The sequence below is a fragment of the Sarcophilus harrisii genome, chromosome 2 (assembly GCF_902635505.1).
Source record: "Sarcophilus harrisii chromosome 2, mSarHar1.11, whole genome shotgun sequence".
In the NCBI taxonomy this organism is placed as follows: Eukaryota; Metazoa; Chordata; class Mammalia; order Dasyuromorphia; family Dasyuridae; genus Sarcophilus; species Sarcophilus harrisii.
This window is the reverse complement of record NC_045427.1, coordinates 453067218-453073151: the sequence shown is the minus strand read 5'-3', so window position 1 is coordinate 453073151 and position 5934 is coordinate 453067218. Positions and strand designations below refer to the sequence as shown.

The 5934-nt window shown below is 35.4% G+C and overlaps 1 pseudogene; it reads right to left on the bottom strand.

The window, feature by feature from the left end:
• Nucleotides 1-1542: 1542 nt before the first annotated feature.
• Nucleotides 1543-3742, bottom strand: LOC100928161 (annotated as a pseudogene).
• Between the last annotated feature and the right edge of the window lie 2192 nt (nucleotides 3743-5934).

The window sequence follows — 5934 nt, the reverse complement described above, 5'->3', positions numbered from 1 at the left end:
TTTACCTCTCAATCCTGTGGAAGAGGAAGGAATTTTTGACCAAAGAAGAACTAGAGATCATTAATCACAAAATAGAAAATTTTGATTATATCAAATTGAAAAGTTTTTGTACAAACAAAACTAATGCAGACAATATTAGAAGGGAAGAAATAAACTGGGAAAACATTTTTACAGTCAAAGGTTCTGATAAAGACCTCATTTCCAAAATATATAGAGTATTGACTCTAATTTATAAGAAATCAAGCCATTCTCCAATTGATAAATGCTCAAAGGATATAAACAGACAATTCTCAGATGAAGAAATTGAAACTATTTCTAACCCTATGAAAAGCATCAATATTCATTAGGGAGATTGGTCTCTAATTTTCTTTCTCTGTTTTCAACCTACCTGGTTTAGGTATCAGTACCATGTCTGTGTCATAAAAGGAATTTGGTAGTACTCCTTCATTCCCTATTTTTTCAAATAGTTTATATATCATTGGGCCTAATTGTTCTTTAAATGTTTTAGTAGAATTCACATGTAAACCCATCTGGTCCTGGGGATTTTTTCTTAGGGAGTTGATTAATAGCTTGTTCTATTTCTTTTTCTGAAATGGGACTATTTAAACTACTTCCTCCTCTGTTAATCTGGGAAGCCTATATTTTTGGAGGTAGTCATCCATTTCACTTAGGTTATCAAATTTATTGGCATAAAGTTAGACAAAGTAACTCATTATTTCTCTAATTTCCTCTTCATTAGTGGAAAGTTCTCCCTTTTTATTTCTAAGTCTACTAATTTGATTTTCCTCTCTCCTTTTTCTAATCAGATTTACCAAAGGCTTATCTATTTTATTGGTTTTTTTCAGAAAACCAACTTAGTTTTATTTATTAGTTTAATAGTTTTTTTTTACTTTCAATATTAATTTCTCCTTTTAATTTTAGAATTTCAAGTTTAGTACTTGATTGGGGGTTTTTAATTTGGTCTTTTTCTAGCTTTTTAAGTTGCAAGCCCAATTCATTGATCTTCTCTTTCTCTATTTTATTCAAGTAAGCCTCTAAGGATATAAAATTTCCCCTTATTACCACTTTGGCTGCATCCCACAAATTTTGGTATGATGTCTCATCATTGTCAGTATTTTGAGTGAAATTATTAATTGTCTATAATTTGCTGTTTCACCCAATCATTCTTTAAGATGAGATTATTTAGTTTCCAATTACTTTTTGGTCTATTTACTCCTAACTTTGTTGAATGTAGTTTTTTTTTTATAATGCAGAGTATTTTATTCTCAAATCAAGATCATTCATCATATTAAAAAGGAATAGTACACACACATGAAATACAAGGGGCACATTAGATAATGGTGTTTCTCCCTCAAACAGCATTTTAGGGAGCACTCAACAAAACAAAACCAGAAAACGGGAGATAAATGATGAAAAAGACTTTCAAGAGAGCAAAGAAATGTAAAAAGATATTAAAATCATCACTTCAATCATCTTTTTTGGGAAGAAGGGAAAGAACAAAGGGATGATTTAGGGTTTTTTTTTAACTTCTCAGAGAGAAAAGTTTTTATTTCTCCTAGCAGCTCATCCTTTTCTAATAAGAAAAGGATTCAAAATTCTTCTGAATGAATTCACAGGATGATTTATCTCAGAATTTAAAAGTTTTTTTAAAATGTTATTTCAGCTATTCCTCTACAGCACAAAACATTGCACAGAACCTTCCTTAAGAATTTAACAAAATCAGTAATTAGTCTCTAAGCTTAGTTTGCTATCGCTAAAATGAATGGAGATCACTTACTTATTCATCTATTGGAGACAATGATTTCACCATCCATGACAAATCACAACCCTTATTTTTTTACATAAATGTCACAGGAGACTGTCAACAGCAGTATCCACTTCCAATAGACATCTCCTGTTAAGCTAGTGCTTCTCTAGGAACCAGGAAGCAAGGTTCCTGAACCAGTGCCTTGATTCTAACATAAGTATTCTATAGAAGAAGCTATTAGCTATAGCACCCAAGATGGAAAACAGAAATGTTGTTTATCAAAGAAAAGTACCACAAACATTTATCTTGAATAAATATGTAGAACAAAGTCTACTAGATTTTAATTATTTCCCTTTCCCTCTGCCATCTATAGATCAGAAATCGCCTGTGGTTGTGTACTTTGAGAAGTTATTCGGACCAATTTGGGGACATTAAAGAATAAGTCTGCCTGCATTAGAAAGATTCAAGCTTTGCTACAAATGTTTTAAGAAACAATCACATCTCCCCAGAAATAATATCATGAATGGATGTGGATGAATGACATCTTGCCTATATCAAGTGCAAGGTGGATGGGAAGAAAAAATTCTAAGATACTCTCTCTACATAAGTTGTTCACCAGGGAAAACAACTTTACTCATATGAAAAGGGAGCTTTAGAACCCTGTAGGAGTTAACATATTCATATCCCTTGGCTTAAGGTTATGGGTTCGTGTAGGTTGTTTCTTTCCTTCCATCACTGGGAGGTCCATCTTAGGTGGCTTAAAGATTGCTGGGTCTTCTGCAATTCTAGTTGCCTGAACTCAAATGAGCTCCATTGGGGATAGCTTCTGAGTACCTCTGAAGGATTGGACACTGAAACCAAGTCGGATTTCTGAAACGTTCTTGTTCCAAAAAGGCTCCATTTTTCGGGTGAGGGTTTGTCTCTATCTCCATTTCCAGAGTCCATGCTGCTGACATCTACGCCCAGTAAGGAAGTAGAACACCCATGAGTAAACCAGCCTCTGGGCTTTTGCCTTGGAGAAGAATGGGGTGTACTACTTGGAGTGGACTGGGCTGGAGCAGTCAGTCTATCTTCTTTTGGTATTTCTCCATTTTGTAACTTCAGTTTATGGACTGCCTCTGCCACACAGTGGTACTTGACTTCTTCTGTGGTGAGGCCTTTATGTGGAGTATATCCTACCTCTCTCAACCCTGCCTGCTACTCAAAGAGCTGGATACTCTCTTGTGTCTGTTTTGTAATTAGAGAATTCATGATGACATGTGTAGCCTTGGCCTTCATTACTGGGACCTTGTACATGTGATCATTGAAAGCTGAGGGGGTTATGGAGAAACTATTTTCTCCTTCCTCAACATTGGAAAACTGTTAATACCTCCGATCTGGGATGACCAGCTTTTTCTGCAGAACTTTACTGCGCATGTCAGATGAAGTTATTGGTGTGGGATCCTCCAGGACATCATCATAACTGAATGCCTGACAATGCATTCCAATTGGCAAAGACATCTTGCCTAGAAGCCCACCTGTACTGTGCTTGATAGCAGGCACATGTGGCTCTCTGGATGATTCCATGAAAGACTGTGATCCAGATGTTTCTCTAAATAGATATCCAGATGATTCGACAGTGAGGTCTATGGAAGTTATGCAGATAAGACAAAGATGTCAAAAGGGAACATTCTGCAACTAGTATTGAACTAGCAAAGAATCCCAAGCAGTTCTCATGCAGAGGATCTCCAGACAGCAAGGTCTCCTGAGGAGGGGGTGGGATGGAAGAAAGGGAAGAGGAAAGTGGCCATCCACAGCCCAAGACTCCACCATGGACAGAAACCTTAGACTAACAAGGCTCTAGGCCCCCGTCACTCGCTAAGTGCTGAAACACCAGTTGAACCGAGGCCATGACACAAGTAGTGCCAAAACCCAAACGGACCTCAGTTATGAGAAGTAGAGCAAAGTTGAATGTAGTTTTTATTGCATTGTGATCTAAAAACAAAGCATTTACTATTTCTGCCTTTCTGCATTTAATTTTGAGGTCTTTATGTCCTAATATATGGTCAATTTTTGTATAGGTTCCATGAACTGCTGAGAAGAAAGTATATTCTTTTCTGTCTCCATTCAATTTTCTCCAAAGATCTATCATACCTAATTTTTCTAATATTCTATTTACCTCTTTAATTTCTTTCTTATTTGTTTTGAGGTTTGATTTATCTAATTCTGAGAGTGCAAGGTTGAGATCTCCCACTATTACAGTTTTGCTGTCTATTTCTTCTTGCAACTCTCTTAACTTTTCCTTTCAGAAGTTAGATGCTATACCACTTGGTACATATATGTTTAGTATTGATATTGCTTCATTGTCTATGCTATCCTTTAGCAAGATATAGCTAGATTCCTTTTAATTAGATCAATTTTTGCTTTTGCTTGATCTGAGATAAAGATGACTACCCCTGCTTTTTTTACTTCACCTGAAGCATAAAAGATTCTGCTCCAACCTTTTATCTTTACTCTGTATGTATCTCCCTGCTTTAAATGTGTTTCCTGTAAACAACATTTTGTAGGGTTCTGACTTTTGATCTAGGCTGCTATCTACCTTCGCTTAATGGGAGAGTTCATCCCATTCACATTTACAGTTAAAATTACTAATTCTGTATTTCCCGCCATTTTATATTCCCAGATTATGCTTTTCTTTTCCTTGCCCCCCCCCAACCCTCTTCCCCAGTTTTAAACTTATGGGCCCCATTTGTATCACACCACTCACCCTCTTTAGGATCCCTCCCTCTCCCCTTTGAATCTCTTCCCCTTTCTTGTGCCCTTCCCTTATTACTCTTTTCTTTTTCCCTTTTCCTCTCCCTCTTTTTAATGAGGTGAGAGAAAATTCTCTGTAAAACAAATATGTCAATTATTTTCTCTTTGAGCCAACTCTGATGAGAGTAAGATTCACACAATGTTTCTCCCCCTCTCTAAATTCCTTCAGATATGATAGGTTTCCTTTGACTCTTCATGGGATGTAGTTTCCCTCTTTTTATCCCCCTTTTCTGACACTATCTCCTTTCCATTTCTACTTCCCTTTTTTATGTTATATCATTAAAATCAAATTATACATGTAGTCTTTTTGTATATTCACAACAGAAATACAATTCTCAAAAGTTCCTTTTACCTTTTTTCTGCTTCTCTTGAGTCCTATGGTTGGAGATAAAATTTTTTGTTTACTTCTGTTTTTTTTTCCTTAGAAACAAATGGAATTAATCTGTTTCATTAAATGTCCATCTTCTTCCTTGGAAGAAAATGCTCAGCTTGGCTGGGTAGTTTATACTTGGCTGCATTCCAAGTTCTTTTGCCTTTCAGAATATCAGATTCCAGGCCCTTCGATCCTTTAATGTAGAGGCGGCCAGATTTTGGGTGATCCTTATCATGGCACCTTGGTATTTGAATTGTTATTTTCTGGCTGCTTGTAATATTTTTTCCTTAATCTGATAGTTCTGAAATTTGGCCATAATATTGCTTGGAGTTTTTCTTCTTTTTCAGAAGGTGTTTGATGAATTCTTTCAATGCCTATTTTACCTTCTGATTCTATTACATCTGGACAGTTCTCTTTGATGATTTCCTGTAAAAGTATCTAGGCTCTTTTTTCCATCATATTTTTTGGAAAGTCTAATAATCCTCAGATTATCTCTCCTAGATCTATTTTCCAGGTCTGTTGTTTTTCCAAGTAGATATTTGATGCTTCTAATTTTTCTTTTTTTTTTTGGTTTTGTTTGACTGATCCTTGATGTCTCAAAGAATCATTCATTTCTAGTTGTTCAGCTCTGATTTTTAATGTTATTTTCTTCATTAGCTTTTTTTACTTCTTTTTGTATATGTCCAATTGAGTTTTTGAATGAATTGTTTTGTTCTATGGAATTTTTTTCCATTTCACTAATTTTTTTTTAGTGAGTTATTTTCTTTTTCCAATTCACAAATCCTACTTTCTTGGGAATTCTTTATCTTTTCCAATTCACAAATCCTACTTTCTTGGGAATTCTTTATCTTTTTCAATTCCCAAATCCTACTTTCCTGGGATTTTTTTTTTACCTTTTCCAGTTCACAAATTCTGTTTCCCTGCACTTCCTGCGAATTCTTTACCTTTTCCAATTCACATTTCAGGAAGTTGTTACTTTCTTGCATAGCTTCTCTTTCCTTTCCCCATTTTTCTTCTAGCT